The sequence below is a fragment of the Geospiza fortis genome, unplaced genomic scaffold (genome assembly GCF_000277835.1).
Source record: "Geospiza fortis unplaced genomic scaffold, GeoFor_1.0 scaffold41, whole genome shotgun sequence".
Lineage (NCBI taxonomy): Eukaryota > Metazoa > Chordata > Aves > Passeriformes > Thraupidae > Geospiza > Geospiza fortis.
The window spans coordinates 139,112-159,574 of NW_005054299.1; positions in this window are offsets into that span (position 1 = coordinate 139,112).

Genomic DNA, 20,463 nt, shown 5'->3' on the forward strand with positions numbered 1-20,463 from the left:
TTGGCAGTACACTTTAGAAGTGAGTCCTGTTCTGGTGGGGGATTCATCAGAGGGAAAGATAAATCTTTCCATCTCTAATTTCAAAAATCTAGGAATCCTACTGGGGCCTTAAAAAAAATTTAGAAAAAAAATTATAGTGCCTCTCTAGAGCATATAATGTGCCTTGAAATGCAATCATAAAACCCTCTGCAAATCTAAATCCTAAAGGCAATCAACATACTTTGCTGGAAATTTTAGGAGACTCACGTTGCCTGGTCTTCACTATGCAAACAAATAAATGCCACTTGTCCTGTAATTTTCATCATGGGATATAGATGTGTGTGGGTTTATATGCTCTCGAAGGCTCCAATTTCTGTGAGTCTAGCATTTCTTTTCAATGGTATCACTCATGGCTGACTTCTGTAATGCATTTAGACATTTTAGAGAGTGCTTTAGTCTGTGGACAATACCAGGGCAGCCTCTGACTTGATCATATCCAGATTTAAATGCAGAATCTTAAGTTCTTTGATTTGCCTTTTTTTTTTTTTTAGTAACAAGTTTTCCCAACATATTTCTTCCTGCATGAGTAGGAATGTAAGTAAATTAAGTAATTCACAGTAATTTGGACACAAAGGATTCTGTGAGGGAAGGTGATGACATCTATTGAACTGCCCTCTGCCTCTTGCTTTCCATAGCACATCCATACCCTGCTCCCAGCCCCATGGATTTGTGCCCAAGACCACAGCAATCCTCATATACAGCGGGTCAGGTCAGAAGCCCTCCTACCTCCACATCTGTTCTCTGGCAATGATGCTAAGGCAGATGCCTCAGGAAGAGTAAAGGAAAGGGCAAGAATCTAATGATGCTTCTTCTACTCTCTAATGATTTGCAGGTCAGGAATTTCCTGAGCCAGAAAACGTATCCATGACTTTGGAAAATGGGCCGTGTGCCCCAGACAAGTGGTTTGTGATGTGATTGTCCCATTCATTGAGCTGGCACCAATTTGAGCATTTTGATTGATGTAGATTCTTGCCTCAAACTAGAGTGCTTATTTGAGTCCTGATTATTTATTGTTGTTGTGAGTTTTCCTGTTTGTGGCCATCTCATTTAATGATGAGTGCTGCAGATGGCGTGTAAATTTTAAACTAAGTATGAACTGGTTGTGTAACCTCAGCTGCCTTGGGATTTATATTGCAGAGGAAAAAAAGAGAAAGACTTTCCTTGCAAGTACTCAGCAGACAATCACTGCTCAGTGAATGAAGGCATGGATGTCATTTTACATCAGCTATACTTGCTTACATTCCTTGTGGCTGGCGGCAGAATTTAAGAAGCCATTGAATATAGCTGATAGAAGGAGGTAATAAAACAGCACAGAAGGAACAAAGAAATGCAAACTTAAACAGATAATAGCCTCATGCTAAAATGTGCTCTTCCTAAGTTTGTATTTTTAGGGAAAAGAAATTATCCTCCTGTATTGTATTTTCTGCTGCAAAGACAGGAAAAAAAAAAGATAGCTGTGTAGTCATAGTTTAATACACAAAAATCAAAGGGAAGTTTATGCTGTGAGATTCTCAGGATGTGATTTACCACGGTATTTTCCCTGCTGTCTATCTTTGACAGCAGAGGGAACTTTGATGGGTAGAGAAAACATTTTTTAAGAGCAGCTATGCAGCTCCTGACTTCCTTTGTAAAGACTGCCAGTTTGCTACTCTGAGTGCAGGTTTCTTGCTGGTGCTCAGTGGCAGCATTTGTGTTGAAGTCTTTTCACCATCCGCAAATGAATGGAGGATTTCCATCATTCTGAAAAATGACAACTTGATTTAATGTCATGCCCTCATTACATTGTGGCTTCATTGCTTGGTGTGGGGACAAAACCAGCAAGGTCTGCTGGAGAGTGGTGCAGTCCTCAGTGACCCAGCAGCTCCTGCAATTGCATTTCAGTTGCCTGGCTTTCCATCAGCTCTTGAACACGATCGTGTTGTAACCCTGGAGCTGGCTTGGGCCTAAGCTACACACCAGAGGGTTGGGAAGAAGACAGTCCTTGGAGCTGCTTCACTGGTGATACAGCTGAGATGTGTTCTCAGCTGGGAATGCTCTTCTGAATTTTGTCAAGAAGATGGGCTGTAGTTCTGGGCAAACTCCCCATGAACCATTGTGCATTTTCTCCTGTCTGGGTATGATGAATTCTTTTGACCTTTGATTTCTTTCTATAACATAACCCCAGAACAATGTGTGCTTTCAAAAAATCCTCACAGGCTTTCAATAAAAATATTTGCCACTTGCAGCAAGAGACTGAGTGTTACTTTAACACTGTCTGTTTAGTGTCATCTGAGGATCTGTAGGGTAGCACCAGGCCTCTAGCTGTCCCTGCAGAGGGATGAACCCCTCTCATGGATTTTGTGCTGTGTTTGCTAGATCTGTGGGGAAGTCTCAGATGCTCCAGGACGGCCCAATGCTGCTGAGTTAAGGCAGGCAGGTGAAAACAGCCCTGGGCATATTCACTTATGCTAAAATGGGACATGAATGTGGTGAAAGATGGGCAGATCCAGCAGTAGTGATTGTGGCATGGGCACCAACATGCAACAGGGAGGCACAAAACACCCCCTGCCCAATTCTGTGGCCCAGTCACTCTAAGCCTGCAGACCCCTGGCAGAGGGCAGCCAGCAGGCCACACCTAAATATGACACCGGGGAAAGTTTTATTCCTTTAAATAAGAACTGAACTGAAGAAGAAGTGTAAAGTCATTATGGCTTAGATCACAGTCATTCTTGAATATCCTCTGGCAGGCTTTTGCTGTTTTGGCAGCACAAAGCTGCTGCAGCTAAGCACAAGCAGCTGTAGTGGTTTGCAGAGTGCTGGTGAAGCAGCTTCAGTCAGTGATGTCTATTGATTTTCACCAGTGCGAAGTGGGTGTAAAACACCTCCCAATCGATCCTGTTCTTTCTTGCTGCGCAGAGGGGTAACACCCCAGGGAGGCTGGGGGTTTAATGGAGTTGCTTTAATGAAGTTCCTAACAAATGCAGTAAGTTGGCTCTCGCCTTTAGGCTGACCCTAGTTTCTCTCTCACAAGACACGTGCTGTGGAGCATGGTGGAACCCATACCTGAGGTGGCCTCTGACTGAGAGTACACTTTATGAAAGCATTTCTGACTGCATGACAAATCCGGCCCCCTAGAACCCACCCCCCAAATGCTGCCTGAGCAGAAAGAGGCATCATAGCATGGGCTGGTTTGTTTCTATGTAGAGAGCACAATGTTGGTGGCAGCTGATTTCTCATCCCAGGAACTAATTTAGCATCCCCTTCCCCACATCATTGAAGACAATAAATTACACTTTAATCAAAAACTTGTACATTATTTCTACTACAGTAGCCAGAATATTTCACCAATTCTGTTTTTCAGCATCTCCCTTGGATCCTCTTTATCAGCTATATTATTTCATATTAAGTGAGTTATTTGGTTTACCAGGTAAGGCATTTATGCTCAGCGTGAAAATGAGCAATACACAGGTACCCTCCTGAATATTATTTCCCTGTCAACAGAGCAGATAGCCTAAGCTGCAGATTTAACTAAAGGAAAGAAACAAAGATGATGTGAGGAAGTATCCTGTCTGGAAGGTGTAATTTCCTGAATATTCTGGCCATTCTTCACTCATCAGCTTTCAGTCAGCCAAACATGCATTTGGAGTCCCTGTGGAAAGATATGCCAGACAGAGGGAATGTGGAAAGGGGCAGAGAATTTTTGTCACCCAGCAGCTGAGCGGGGACTACAGCCTAACTGTGACACTAGTCTCTGCTACAATAAGATTATTTATGAACAGGAGTGTATCTTCATCCGGAGATCTTACAATACCTTGAATATCCTGTAGCAGGCTGATCAAAGAATGCTACAGATCATGGAACTGAGGGCTCACCTGGAAGTCACTAGAGGAAGTTAGACAAATGCCATATTTCTTGAATGCCATATTTGTGCTGCTCAAGTGAATTGTCTAGACTTTGTGCTGTTCTTTGCTCAAAAGAGTAAGGAGAAAATTATGAGTATGGAAAAAATTAAAGTGATGTCTTGGATTGCCAAGCAAATTGTATTCTATTTGCCATCTGTATGGCAGTTGTCTTCTGTTCAGTGGGCAGTTTTCCTTATCTCTTCCACAGCCACTCCTCCCTCCAGGGAGACATCTGCTGATAACAGGCTATTGAATGTCACTGCATGACTGATAAGAAGTAGAGTATCCCATTGTGAGATGCTCCATCTAGAGGGAAGAGCCTAGCATTCCTACCCAGATATAGCTTGAGATTCTGGAATACCAGCACAGCTTTCTCCACTGGATTTTCCCAGAGGAACAGCTGCCTCTTCCCCTGGATCTTCAGAGGAAGATTACACCTTTTTAGAGGATCCCTGCTCCAGCAGAACCACACCTGACACTCCAGGAGGACTGCAGCCCAATTCCAACTGGACTGCCACCAACACCCTGACCCACAGGGTGTCAGGTTTTGTTCTGACTCTGTCAGTGTTGTTTTAGTTTGCTGTATTGTTTATTTTATCTTTTTATTTTCTTCCCTAGTAAAGAACTGTTATTCCTGCTCCCATATTTTTTGCCTGAAAGCCCCTTAATTTAAAATTCATAGCAATTCAGAGGGAGGGGGTTTGCATTTTCCATTTCAGGGGAGGCTCCTGCCTTCCTTAGCAGACACCTGTCTTTCGAAACCAAGACAAGTGAGTATGGAGAAAATTAAAGTTTGGACCAGAGGCCATTGTCATCAAAGCTGGTCTGTACACTCATGTAGAAAGTTTATATAACAATAAAAATTGCAGTGAAAACCAGCAGAAGGCAGAAGGTTCTCGGCAGTCTCTTGTGGAAGAGATGGCTTCTGCAAAGTCCTGGCAATCTGAGGAGAAAGACGTGTTTTGATTCTCCACCAGGAGGCTGTGAAAGTTTGGTCTGCCTGTCATTTGTCTGTGTTCACCTTAGCTGTTGTTGTACATCATATGATAGTGGCGCTCTTCGGGCTTCCAGATGGCCACAGCCCATTTCATAGGAGGCTCTGAAATGATTCAATTACAGTTGATGGAAAACTTAAACTATTAGGAATGTTGAAATGTTTAGTTTGGATCTGAAACTGTAGAAATCTTTGTCCAGCATGTTGGATTCATGCACATTCTAGGTCCTGGTGTTGTTTTCTGTATTTCCTATTATTGGCATTCACATTTAATATAATCATACAGTTTCAAAGCTTTAATAAATTGAGGTGAAAACAAATAAACAGAAATAAGAGCTGTTCACTGTCTGTCTTGGATTGCTGGCTGGCAGAAGGTACAACAGGACATGATAAATCACCTGCGTTATGACTGGTAGCAAGTGGTCACCAAGGCAAGACATGGCCCTGCTGTTCATAGCTGGACAATGTAATCTTGTCAATGTGAACAATTCAGGTTATTCCTGGATAGTGTATTGGCTTTACAGCATTCATCTTAACCAAGTTAAGCAAAAATGCAGATTTTTTTTCATATTGCTTTTCTTACTGCTGGTCTGATTTTTGCTTTCAACTTGAGACACCAATGTTGATTTATATGAGCACTCTATCACTGAGATTTTTTTCATAGCAGAGTCCAGGCAACTTTGGTATTTTTGTTCTAAGAGAAAGAGCAGAGAGATTTGAGGCCTGTAACAGGAAATTATAGGGCTTTGGGTTTTTTCCTTTCCTTTGACATGAATTTCTCTATATTTATGTTATTGTATAGGTTTCTGCAGAGACAGTCTTAGTAAGCAGTGTCTCCCAGGAGGTGTGTTGTGGTATTTTTGGGGTCCCCCATGGCAGGAAGGAATGATGAATCTGACTCCATGTTCTTGGAAGTCTAATTTATTATTTTATGATATGGTATGACATTAAGAATGCCATACTAAAACTATGCGAAAGAATAGAGAAAGGATGCAGACAGAAGGCTAAAAGATGTTAATGAAAAACTCGTGACTCTCTCTTCCAGAGTCCCAACACAGCCTGACTGTGATTGGTCATTAAGTCAAAACAATTCACATGTTGGATAAACAATCTCCAACCACATTCCAAAGCAGCAAAAGAGAGGAGAAGCAAATGAGATAATATTGTTTTCCTTTTTCTCTGAGGCTTCTCAGCTTTCCAGGAGAGAAATCCTGGGCAAGGGGATTTTCCCAGAAAATATGATGGTGACAGCATGTGGAACCCCCTGAGCTGTGCTGTGAGCCCTAAGAAGGAAGGAAGGGAGGGAAGGGAAGGGAAGGGAAGGGAAGGGCCTTGCACTCACAGCTTGTTAGTGCCCACTGGGCAATGTGTGAGTCAGAGGGACTTCGGAGATGCAGTGGCTTCTGTCCTGTGTTTTCAAAATCAGTTTGAATCCACTTGGAGATGCTGTGCCACAATTACCTTCTTATTCCTGGCTGCTTATATGGCACACCTGCTTTTTATATTAAATTGCAGATTCTTGAGGGAGGCAAGTCCTTTTTTTGGCTTGGTGTATGGTCCATAGTACTGCTGGAGCTGTTTCATGGGGATTTTTTCTGCTACTGCAATCTAATGATTAAATAGCAATGAAAGGAATCTCTGGGGCTAATACTCTGCTGAAGAAATCTGGATTTTCACTTGGAATTATACTGCTTCATGCCTAAACCTGGGTTTGGCCCAGCTCAGGTAATACCATTTCACGATGAGAAAACTGCACTGCAGCAAGCTCTAAGGGGTATTGATCACTCCTGGAAATTTGAAGAAAAACATCAAAATTAGAAAAAACATAAAGAATTTTTTTTCCCCCAGTGATAAGTGCAAAATGCTGAGTAAATAGGATAGAAGAGCTCTGGAAACATAATTCCAAAAGTATGGTGTCCAGGTCTGTCCATATTATTATCTGATGCAAACAGCTCTGGGTCTGGAAACTGCATCTACAGAAGATACTTGCTTTTTCTTTTCTGCCTGTCATGCTAAGCTGACAGTGGTTGGGTTGTCTGTCTTCCACAGCTGTGAGGCAGAAAGGTGGATATCACCTAGTTTCACAGCTACAGCGCTGAACACTGCTCCCTAATGTGAGCACATGACTTTTCCTGCTCCTCCAGAGCTGGAAAGCTTAGGTACATCTTGTGGAGTAAAGAATAGAGAAAGGATGCAGACAGAAGGCTAAAAGATGTTAATGAAAAACTCGTGACTCTCTCTTCCAGAGTCCCAACACAGCCTGACTGTGATTGGTCATTAAGTCAAAACAATTCACATGTTGGATAAACAATCTCCAACCACATTCCAAAGCAGCAAAAGAGAGGAGAAGCAAATGAGATAATATTGTTTTCCTTTTTCTCTGAGGCTTCTCAGCTTTCCAGGAGAGAAATCCTGGGCAAGGGGATTTTCCCAGAAAATATGATGGTGACAGCATGTGGAACCCCCTGAGCTGTGCTGTGAGCCCTAAGAAGGAAGGAAGGGAGGGAAGGGAAGGGAAGGGAAGGGAAGGGAAGGGAAGGGCCTTGCACTCACAGCTTGTTAGTGCCCACTGGGCAATGTGTGAGTCAGAGGGACTTCGGAGATGCAGTGGCTTCTGTCCTGTGTTTTCAAAATCAGTTTGAATCCACTTGGAGATGCTGTGCCACAATTACCTTCTTATTCCTGGCTGCTTATATGGCACACCTGCTTTTTATATTAAATTGCAGATTCTTGAGGGAGGCAAGTCCTTTTTTTGGCTTGGTGTATGGTCCATAGTACTGCTGGAGCTGTTTCATGGGGATTTTTTCTGCTACTGCAATCTAATGATTAAATAGCAATGAAAGGAATCTCTGGGGCTAATACTCTGCTGAAGAAATCTGGATTTTCACTTGGAATTATACTGCTTCATGCCTAAACCTGGGTTTGGCCCAGCTCAGGTAATACCATTTCACGATGAGAAAACTGCACTGCAGCAAGCTCTAAGGGGTATTGATCACTCCTGGAAATTTGAAGAAAAACATCAAAATTAGAAAAAACATAAAGAATTTTTTTTCCCCCAGTGATAAGTGCAAAATGCTGAGTAAATAGGATAGAAGAGCTCTGGAAACATAATTCCAAAAGTATGGTGTCCAGGTCTGTCCATATTATTATCTGATGCAAACAGCTCTGGGTCTGGAAACTGCATCTACAGAAGATACTTGCTTTTTCTTTTCTGCCTGTCATGCTAAGCTGACAGTGGTTGGGTTGTCTGTCTTCCACAGCTGTGAGGCAGAAAGGTGGATATCACCTAGTTTCACAGCTACAGCGCTGAACACTGCTCCCTAATGTGAGCACATGACTTTTCCTGCTCCTCCAGAGCTGGAAAGCTTAGGTACATCTTGTGGAGTGCAGGGCTTTTGGCCTTCTTTGCCTGTGAGACAATGCTTTGCAGCCTTTATTGTGACAACTTTTGTCTCCTTGGTCAGAAGCAAGTTATACTTTATTTCAGTTAGCTCCATGTGTAAATCCATTGTTTTGTTATTTTTTAATGGGAGATAATACCCACTATTTGGCTAAATGTTGTCTTTTCCCCCTGCTGCTTTTCTTTCTCCCTCTCTTGTGGGTTAAGAAAACTGGAAAGACCTGAAAACAATTCCAATTTCATGTTCTAAATAGGCAAGGTCCTAAGCATGTTTGTGTGCTGCTCTCCCAATTGTCTCAGTAAGAACACACCAACTACCAGACATATGCAGGACTGCACTGCCCTGGCAAAGTCTCCAGTGTTAGCCATGGACAAGGGTAGCAGCTTCCTACTGGTTTGATATCTGTTTTTAATCATAGCTGAACAGAAGCCCAATAAGAGGAGAGGGATAGTGAGGAAACCCTCCTAAAGATGTTATTCAGGAAATGCCAGACCTGCACCACTCACATTTTACACAACTACACAATTTCCAAAGCAGGTACCACATAACCTGCAGAACAGAAGGGCCACTTTGTTATAAAGGCTGCATTTTAAAATACATGCCACAGGAAAACTGACCTGAAATGGAGACAAAAGTTCATTCATATTCTTACCACCCTCAGGAAGAGTGGCTTTGCTTTTCTCTGAGAAGATATGTTCCCACTGAGCAAGAGTCAAAGCTCAGTTAGGTGTAAACTCCTCAAAGCCCATGGCAGTCTTTGGACTGTATCTAATTTATTGGTCACTCTCTCTTTAGCAGCCGAGTGGAGGAAGATGTTAGACATTGACCAGTTTCACAGTTAATGGGTTGAACTTGTTTCCAAAGTAAGTATTGGACAGCTTCTAGCTCCTGGTATTTTTCCATCTCTCTCCTTATCTCTCCCTTGATTTCTACAATAGTAAATCAGCTGTGGGGGAAGCTGTGAAGTCCTACACTTCAACATGCTGTGCTCTGGACCGCTCATGTGGAGTCCTGGGGCTTGCATGAGATCAGGTGCTTTGTGTGGATGAAGTCACCTCTAGTCCTAGATGCTTGCAGCACTGATCCACATTGACTGTGTTGTATAAACACTCATCAAGTTGCTCAGGATACATGATGTTAGGAAGTGACTTAATGGAATCTGGGGATTGTTTTCCAAGCTCTGCTGCATTGAGAGTTTGAAGAGTCACTTCCTTCCACCTTTTTCTTCTCTGAGTTTTTCAGTGGCATCACTAAGACATCCGTGCTAGCTGCAATAGTCGTAATAATTCTAGTTCTGGTGTTTGCAGAGTGTTCTATTCATTTCCTTACTTCTTTATCTCAACACTTTTGAGGTAGTATTGATGAAACATCTTTCCAGAATTTGGACATAAAATGTGCAGCTGAAATGAGGTCTGCCAATAGCCATGAGTTTTGGTCCTGAAGTAGTGGTCCATGTTTTCTGTGTTGGTCTCTGAAGGCTTAGCTCTCTTTTTAAACATTATCAGCTTCAGTGGAGGAAAAGAGCAATGTAACAGAGGATTTCACACTGGCTATTTTATGTCTTTCTTTTTTCATGACACAAATTGTTCTAAAGTGTGAACCAGACATCTCAGATAACGTATAGTGTTGGGCTTAAGAAAAGAATTTATGTGAGCAGCAGCACACAGCCCTTGCCTTCACTTGTCCTGCTTGGACAAGGAAAGCAAGGCACTCCAATAAATGAAATAAGATGATGATATTTGCCAGCTTCTTACTTCTCAAAGCAGTCAAGAAAAAGCACACCAGCAACCGTTGCTCTAAATGAATAATGTGATCTGAATTGTGTGATTTTATTAAATGGTTAAGTGACTTTGTGCTTTGTTCTGCTTCACTGAAATGAAACAATACATGTTCATTCCAGTTTTTTGTCTTCTGATGGTATATTTTTTAATACTCTGAGTTCAGATAAATTTCCTTTGATTCCACAGAACAGATGATAAGAGAGAGAACAAAAAAAATTCTGAGCCTTCTAGTAAAAATACTCAGCTGAATTAAACAAGAAATCAGGCATAAATCAGCCTAAATCAAATTACCTCTTGGTTCTGAAATTACCTCTTGGTAATTAATCAGAGGACCTGGCTCTGCAACAGCTCCTGTTTCTCATGAACACTTATTTGTGTTTTCCAGCCCTAATAAGTTACTTTTTACTTGCTGGTGCTGCAATTTTGTCAGAGTTTTGCAGGTGAGCTCATCTCCTTGTGAGGCAGGTACATCCTGTCTTCAGTTCAGTGATGATTAAGCCAAGGCACAACATTGCTGAAGGACACACAGAGGGCGGGCAAGGGCAAAGCCACTAAGCAAACTCAGGACTCTGTGCCTTGCCTGGCCTATGATGGCCCGATAAGCAAGTGAGGTCATTTCCATAGGATCCTGAGTATGACTTGTACAGCAAGTCGGTAGGTTTGTGTAATTTTTAAAAAGATTTAGCAATAGATTTGGGTATAGTATGAGCACATTGTTGGATTTTAACCTGTTTCTTGATACCAGCTAAGTTTGATCTTCAAAAGCAGCATCCAGAAGGACAGGATGTATTTTTGTTTGCCTTAAAAAGAGCAGCCAGCATGACATCATCCCCTTCAATTAGGCAGGCAATGATCTCTGCAGTGGAGGGGGAGGGAACACACTGCCCCCAAATCTGTTGCTGTAGAGCTGGCTGAGTGGATGTGAATAACAGAAGTGATCAAAAGGGAAAGAACTTCAGTCGGGAACAGCTAGTGATGTTTCAGAGGGGAAGAGTCTTGCTTTGGTTTTGCAGGGAAGAAAGAGGGGGAAAGCTGCAGGAGTCATGAGAAACTAAAGCATGAAACACAGGGAACAAATGGTGGGTAGCTTTAACAACCATTTTAGCAGGGTCAGAGAAGAATAAAAGGACTTTGAGTATTGATTCCACTTGCAGAGCCAGAATTCACGCAGTGCTCATTTGGCTGGCAGAATGGAAAATGGCAGCAATCCTGGGAGTTAAAGAACAACCCTTGGGTTGCAGACACATGATTGCTTGCCGATGAAGAATATGTTGAATTAGGGGCAGCAGAACAGAGGTAGCTCTACTTTGGTGTCATGTTTTGCCTTGGCCTTTATTCTGTCTGTTCTAGTTGCTTTTGGAAATATCCAAAACTTGCAGTAAGAATGTGATAGTTCCCTACTCATTTCCGAGGCACACTTTTGAGAGCCCTGCTGTTCCTCTGCTGCATGAAATCATCTTGAAGGATATTAACAAGATACAGGGAGATGTTGAAACCCATTCATACAAGACTAGTTATTTCTGAAGCTACTGAAATCCTTCCCAAGCAAGCAAGAAGCTGTTTCAGTTCAAAGCAAATTATCTAACATTTGCTCATTCTTGCTGCTGAGCATTCGTGAAGCAACTGCCATCATGGTTTTATTTAGGGTAGGAAATACTTTGGTATCACAGAGTCTATGCAAGAATAGAGCCCTGTCTTAATGTCTGCTGTGTGTTTTCACTCTTTGCTGTATACGTTGCAGGAGACATAGATTTGAGACCCTTTCTGTGAAGTGAGCACCAGATTATCATAGCCTTCATATGGGGGCTCAGAGAACATCACCAGAAATCAGTATAACTTTACCCTTAGCTTCTCATTGTAGATGATTGTAGCACAACCATGAACTGACCCTGCTTCCATCCTTGTGGAAAGTACATGAACAGGGGCAGATGTTTGAATCTTGCTGAACTTCAGCTTCTGTGTCTTTAAGGAGGGCAACTAACCCAGATTTAAATTGCTTGAAGCCTGTGTTCTGGATCTGTTGGAACTCCATTCAGAATGAACTGTTGGGATGTTGGGGAAACTGCCCGAAGACTTCCAAAAGCAGGAGGAGAAGAGGGGTGAAGAATAAAGGGGTAATATGCATTTAAAGGGCCTTTTGGATCCAGTTACAGATATTACAGTACAGGCTAAAGATCCTCAGTTACTTTAGCCAGGTACCTGAAATATCTCAGGTTATCAAGGCTGTGTTTTGCTGTCATACCTGAGACAGAGAATAGAGGCACTGAGAAAGTTGCTGTAGACAAATAATCATCATTCAAAGTTCAGAGAAGATGTACATTGACAATCATTAGTCTCACTTGCTGGCACATCTGTGTGACATTGAATTATTGCATGTGGGGAATGTGAGCTGTATTCAGGCCAATTCTTACCAACCTCCCAAATGCAGGTGCAACAAATAAGTGTATCCAGCATTTCCAGCCAGGCCTAGGACTTTGTTGCCAATCGCCTCTCACTTCACTTGCCCTCTAAAAGAGGACTCGTTTCACCAAGTCAGGTGACTTGGCTTTTTTTGTGTAATAGGCAGCCACAACAAAAGGGCTACATTATTCTCAACTCAGATTATAGATTCCTTGTAGTGTAGTGGGGCATTATAGCAAAGTCAGTGAGGGCTTTTGTTGCTAATAATGATAAGAACTAAAGTTTATATCTCACTTTAATTAAAGAACATGCTAAGGTCAGTAGTGGGGGCACAATCAAAGGCTTCATGGGATCTGGCATATCATACTGAAATTTTTTAGCATCTGCTAACCTTAATTGATTTGCACACAGGACAACAGATTGTCTGGGATGTTCCGAGGTGCCATATTGTCAAGCCCCACCAGTTTTCTGGACATTTCACTAGGAATGTTTCTTCTTGTTTGCATATCTTTCGTCATGAAAGACCAAGCTGTGTAGAAACAAACCAGCCAAGTTCAAGCTGTGATCTCTTCTGCCAGGCTAGTGCCCAGCAGTCCTATTAATTATGTCAATTCTGGCTAGGAATAAAAAGGGCTAAACAAATGAACTTTTAAAAAAGGCATAAGGAGGGTGTAATTGTACAGGAGGGAGTAATTGCACAACCATGTCTTTAGTTCAGAGCCATTCAGCTCCCTGACATTAGTTCTGTGTTAGTAGGTATGGTTTTGTTTCCATGTAAAGCTGTTTCTGGTAACTGAACTGAGGCAAGATATTTTAAAAAGTTTTTTAACAGCTTTTCCTCACAAGAAGCAGGGTTCCATGGCAAACACAATTTACCCAGGCCTGGCAAATTTTGTTTTCCATATCACCTTGGAACAATTGCCTCAATTGCCTTCCCTTTCTTTGCAGTGATCTTGCCCTCTAAGTGTCCTTATCTGTTACATGAGAGCTTGTAACACCCAAACGTGGTGCTGAGGAATTCAGTGGTGTTTTATGGCCACCATATTTCCCATAAGCAATTCTGCTGGTGACAGGAGAGGCTTTAACAGCACTTTTGCTGAATGGATTTTTTTCAAAGTGATGAAGGGGTCTTTCAAAGATTGCAAACTTCATTTACAATGTTGGGAACCATCAAGGAAAGCCAAAGAGCTCTTTTTGGTCTGGGAATATCATCAGAAGTCTTGCAGGTCTTTGGTTAGATGCAGACATTCTGTAATATTTCAGCACTATCAGCCCATGCCAAGTTCAAATAAAAATTCCCAACCAAAGCACTTGGTGGATGTAGCATCAGGTAAGAAGCAGATGTTTCAGGTTAGATTCTTTGTTAGGCTTACAGCAAAGGGCTTCAAAGCTCAGGATGAGTTACAGCATCATGTTCTCCATGACTTTATCCATCCATCAAATTGAAAGAATTTTATAAAAGCTAATTACTGCCATCCCAATTAAAAATGAAGAAGTAGAGGCATTAGGAAACTTGCCAAGGGTAACAAAATGGGGAAAAGCTGGAAACAGGGTCTGCAACCCAGGAGCTGGGTGTTACTCAATATCCTGGGACCACATCACCTCCCAGCAGCTCAGGGGTGAAATTGTAACTTCTCTGAAGCTGTGAGAGCTTGACAGTTGACTTCAGTGAAGCAAAAATAAAACCCCATAGGATTATTCCGCCTTTATTCAAATTATCCAAACAGTTTGAGACAGTCAGTCTCTGTGGACTCTTTAAATGTCCCAGAGGCTTTGGTCTTTCCTCTGTCCTGGGGCATATTTTCTTCAGAAGAAAGCCCAGGCTGGGCAGAGTGGTGTAGTCCACCTCTGCTGTGGTGTGGCCTGCAGGCTGTACCTGCTCCAAAAATGAGACAGGACCTCATTAACTCCACTACATACATTGCATAAAAGCCCTTTACTAAATAATCTTATGTAAATGTGTATATTTTTAAATACATTAATTACTTCATTTGTCTTCTTGTATTTTTTCTAAAGATGAAATAAGAAGTGGGAGTGATATTAAGGAAAGTTTTCATTGCTTTATTGTGTTGATCAGTATTGAGTATTACAGCAGTTATGAATGCCAAGAAAACAAATACATAACCATAACTGGGAATGCATATAAGCTTCTATTAACTAGAGCTCTAAAGATCAGAGCAGCCTGTATTTCTTGGACCACATTCTGCACACTTTATTCCTTTAGGATTATAAAGAATTGAAGATCTGAAAGCAACTATCTACTCATTTGTTTATTCAGTGCAGGAATATGTTTGTATTAGGCACCCATCCAAAAGCAACTTGTTCTATTAAAAGGGAATGGGTCACAGCAGGACACTTAGAAATTTATTTCTTCAGTAGCAGACTGCAAACACCCATTGTTTCCAGTTCTTTTCTAAATTAATGAGTTTTTTACTCTCTGTATGTATTACTTAAAAGAAATAAAACACAAGCAAAAGAAGTCTTAAATATGTGAAAAGATCACACATATGAACAAATAAATTTTCATTAAATTTAAGTGTTAGGTTCCTTAAGTATCTAAGTAGGAAGAACTGTTAGATAAAGCGATAACTCCAAGTGAGCACAGAAACTACATGTCTTGGTTTGAAAAGATAGATGTCTGCTAAGGAAGGCAGGAGCCTCCCCTGAAATGGAAAATGTAAACCCCCTCTTTCCGAATTGTTATAAATTTGAAATTAAGGGGGGCTTTCAGGCAAAGATATGGGAGCAGGAATAAGAGTTCTTTATTAGGAAAGAAAAATAAAAATAAAATAAACAATGCAGTAATACAAAACAACACTGACAGAGTCAGAATATGGCCTGACACCCTGTTGGTCAGGATGTTGGTAGCAGTCCAATTGGAATTGTGGCTGCAGTCCTCCTGGAGTGTCAGGTGTGGTTCTGTTGGAGCAGTGATCCTGTGGAAGGGTGGAGTCTTCCTCTGAAGATCCAGTGGTAGTGTAGATGGGCCTGGTGTTCCTCTGGTAATCCAGTGGAAAAGGCTGTCCTGGTATCCCAAAATCTCATATTCTATCCAGTTAGGAGTGCTTGGCTCCTCCCTCTGGGCAGAGCATCTCACAATGGGATGCTGTAATTTTTATCAGTCATGCAGTGACACTCAATATACCATTAACAGCAGATATCTCCCCGGAGGGAGGATTGGTTTGTGGAAGAGATAAAGAAAACTGCCCAATTAATAGAAGATAACTGCCCCACCTCTAACAGGTGGTAAATAGAATAGTGAAATTACCTTGCAATCTAGGACACTAAACAAGCTGTCTCCCATATTTAAAGAGCATTGAGAAAGCAAGTTGGTCAAATAAGACAAAAGTAATGCTTTGGACTTCCAGGGGACAAAAGGAGGATTGATCTTCCCAAGATTGTATGGAGCTGGAAGCCACCACCCTCATTCATCTTGAATTGCAACTTGGTCTTAAATCAGTGCTTTTGAGCTCAGTAGAACTGTTTGTGGAGTTACATGTCCAGAACTTCATGAGGGAGTGGGAGAAGGTTCTCAGCAGGCCCATCCCTGAAGGACATTAGAAATCTGGTTTTTGGACTGGTTCAGTTGAACACAGCCATGAGCCTGTGGAAAAGAAACAGGAACTGGGATTAAGCCTAAATTCTTCAATGTGCAAACTTGCCAGGGTTTTACTCATGTTGCTTTTTATTTCTTCCCAGTTAAAGCTAGCACATGGATGGTTTGCATGAGCTGAGTGGTGGCCAGTACTGGGTAATGTCATGATAAATTGACTGCAGGTCAGACTTTGAATGCTTGGGGATTGGGAATGGCAAAGGCACAGGATTTGGATTTTGCTGTCTCTCCTTGAGACAGTTTTCCCTTTAAAGGTCAATTTGGCAAATGTGTAGAATGTGCTGTTAGAGGTTTTTGATCCTGCAGAATTGAAAATAGGTGTGCTAACCTGGAAGGCAATTGACAGACTTTCAAGAAGGTGTTTTAATCAAGCAGTTTTGGTTTTTTATTAAGCATGGGTCTACTTTGTGGTATTGCCCATATTGGTCAAAAAATTCTCAAGAGAAGGTGTCAGCCTCTATTAAATTCTCTGCATAAAGGGAGTGATAGAAGGAGAAACAATAAGAGAAGCCCACTAGGAAAGTTTCACATTTAAATCCTTTTATAACTGCTGCTAGAAGGTTGTGTCAGATCTGATTTCCATATTCAACACTGGCCTGCTTAAACACAGTGAAGTCTTCAGTTCCTCAAGTATAATACATGTTCCTTTGCTCTCAAATTCTTATTTGTTCTTTGCAAAATATGTGGAATTCTTACATGAATAAGAGATAAGTGAGACCATATGTGGTATAATAGGTTGTATTCCTATTATGTTGCTCTTGGCACCTCTCATACCCTCTAAGTAAGTATAAAACTGTCTCTTTCCTCCCCTCCTCATAAGAGCAGTTCTGCGTTTGCCATTGAGCCAACAAAAAAATCCAGTTGTGATCCTATCTTCAGGAGTGTGGATGTACCTCTTAAAAAGTGATTAATTTTAACATGGCTCACTAGGGTGTTCAGGGAGAGAGAGATGTCACAGCCCTATTGCTTATTGGAAAGTCTAAAATGCATTTGGGAAAGAAATGAATGCATAAAGCCAAATCTCTTTATATTTTTAACAGCTTGCAATTTGAAGGAGTGTTAAGCTAGTGGGGTGGTTTTGGCGATCTTAATCTGAAATGATGTTGGGGGTTCCAGTGTAACTAGTGAAAAATCATACATTTAAGAACAAAATAGCAGTAATACAATTAATAAAGACAAATTCACATGGGATCAGAGACATGAAACTGATGCACTGCATTGCAAGCAAAACTTTAAAGAAACTTGTGTGTAACCAGAACTGGGAGTGGACTTGGATGGCAATGATTGAGAAATAATGTGGGATGTTTTTTGTCTTTCTCACATGGTATCTTCTAATGGAACTGGAAACAACTGAAACAATCAAGCTCTAGGATGTAGAGGGCTATTTTAAAGATTAATCCACAACCACTGAAAAATTTGGTGGTCCTCAGAAGACCTTACTAAAGAATTATATTTGTTCTCCACTGATATTTTTTACTTGGAATAGGGAGATGATGCAGGATAGGAAGGAGTGGGTAGGGGGGAAGGGAAATCTGGTTTCCATTGGAAAGATTTTTAAATGGAAATTTCCAACCACTTCTATAGTTAACAAGGAAATAGAACATTTTGTTGAAAAGATTTCATTGGGAAATAATTTCCATTTTTCAACAAAAAGCTTTCCAGCCCGACTTTTCCAAGCAGCTCTAATAGTCTCATATAGAGGCTGCTTGGAAGCCAGTGGCACACATGGGAAAGAGCACAACTCTGCTGGCCTCAAGAGCATCCTGGGATGGGGGAGTTTGGCTGAATGTGGGGCAGGAGTGGATTAGGTGATTCTGGGAGCAGTTCAGATTGCACTCATCAGAGGGCAGTGGTGCTTGCACACAGTGACGCTCTCTGTTCTCATTCAAAGGGTTTCACAATTTATTATACATGGCAGAGGGATTGTTTCATGCACCAGTGAAATGCAGTCTGTTGTGGGTTGGAAAATAGCAATGGCTGGACCTCAAAAAAGGCTTAGATTCAGTTTAGAATACCATAGAAAAGTCGACATTTGCTAACAGTTACCAGCCTATTGGTATATGAGACACTACATTTTCCATTTATACTCAGAGCAGGGAGTAACTGTGGTCTTTTCGTATATCATAGCATGGTACTTTTTCTGGCAAATGTTCATTTTTTAATTATGACCACTATATTTTCCATTGTTTGTGCTAAAGCTCTGTTTACAGCTTAATGCAGTTGTGATGTTCTGTGTTAATCATTTATCCATATGGAAAAATGTGTAAAATACACTTTTTAAAACACTTAGGAAAATACTCACATTGATCATATACAGAGGGACTAAAGAAAAATCCCCCTTCATAGTCTTCCTGCATCCTTGACTACATATATTTCATCTTCTAGGCCTGCTGATACATACTTCTTTCTAAATTATCCTCATGGTTCTGATGAGATCAGACCAGGTCAAGATAAAACCAGCTGATAGCTGTTCCCTTCCTTGCAGGTCAGCTCACTCCTTGTAGAGAGACGAGACTGTCTGTGCTGTGAAGTGTTTTTGTGGAAGCATCCAAAGCTGAAGCCTTGACTGCAGCCAGCAGAGCTGAGATAGCAGCTCAGATAGCTCTGAGGCAGCAGAGCAGCTCTGCAGGCCACTGCTGCCAGCTGAGTCCCTGCACCAGTGCTGCAGAAGTGCTGTCACACGGCACAGTTCTGCCCAGTTGATCTCTTACATGGGGTTTATGTCAAAGCCTTGTGTACAGCAACAAGCTAGGGCCGCTTATTTGACCTCAGGCATCTGTATTTGGCCTAATTTGTAAGCAGTTTTAGAAGCACAATGAATAGGATCAGGGAGGATTTAGTTATAACTATTTTCATTTTTGCTTGCTACAAATGCTGTGATGCATCAGCTCAGCTGGGGAAAAGGAACCCACTGACAACTCACGGGTGTCTCTGTGGCTTTGTTGTTCCAGTATTTAAAGGGTGGCTACAAACAATATGGAGACATGCTTTTTATAGGGGGCCACATAGAAAAGATGAGGGGTAACGGGTACAAGTTACTCCTGGAGAGATTCCACTTAGACACGAGGAAAATTTTCACAGTGAGAACAATCAGCCTTTAGAAAAACCTCCCCAGGGAAGTGGTGGATTCCCCAAAGTCAGATACTTGTAAGATTCAGCTGGACAGGGTGCTGGACCATCTTGTGTAGACCATCTTGCTTTTGCCAGGAGAGGCTGCACCAGATGATCATTGAGGTCCCCTTCCAGCCTGGTACTCTGTGATTCAATAGAATATAACTGTGCTGCCTTTCCTGTAAATGAATTAAGGGAAGATTTTACTGGCAAGGAAGGAGGGAGAGCTTTTTCCCCACCTAGGGATGGAGGGGTCTCAAAGCTGGGGCTATATTCTGTCCATGGGACTGCTACACTGATAGGGTTTCTAGGGGAGAGTAGTTCATAGAGAAACTTGAACTCTCCCTGCCTGGAGGGACAGCCTTTCTCCTGTGGGAACAAACAAAACCAGTGATTGCTCATTCGCACAGACACATAGAGGCTTTAAACCAGTGGAAAAGCAATCCCAAGAAAACCACCAGTAAGGCAGTCTATTTTGGACTGTCATGGGATACATGGTCGGTCGCTTTATGTGCAAGAAGATGACTTGGTGTGGCAGGTCACCTTGGCTGAACAGGGAACCCCCAACTCAATTTGGTGCAAAAAACAGCGCTAGGAGGAGTTGGAAAAGCAGACAGGACATTGAGCAGAAATGTAGAAGCATATAAAAATATCTCCTGGGATTGCTGGGATGAAAACAGGCAGGCTCAGCCTTGTCTGGAGATAGAGCTGGTGAAGGGTATGAGGGGCAATGACGACGTTTCTACAGCGACACTGGCAGCAGGAGAGCTGTTGCTGACTAGTGATACTGTGATGAGGGACACTGAAAAGACCCAGGGATTCATCAGTTCCCCAGTCCTAGCCTTTCTGGCAAAGTCTGCTCTCAGGCCTCCCAGGTCTCTTCATCGCAGCTCCAGCATATTCCCCAGTGCTCCTGAGATGAAGAGAAGCCCCATTTGAGCTGCTTATGGGCTCAGCACCCAATGGTGGCCAGTTCTGACAAGGGGACGAATAGCACACAGATTGTGTTGGGTGACAGCCTTGTCTGGTGAAAGGGAAACTCCTTTTATCCTCCCAAAAAGCAGGGCAAGTTTGTCACATGCTTCAGAGAGTAACAGATTTATCTCTGGCTGATGGTTAGATGATCACAATCCAGCAGCTGTTGCTCACTAGGCAGGTTTACAAGAACTACTCTCCCTTCTAGGCAAATACAGAAGGCCCAGATTCCACGTGGCTTGGTATTTTGCATTTACAGGGAAATCAG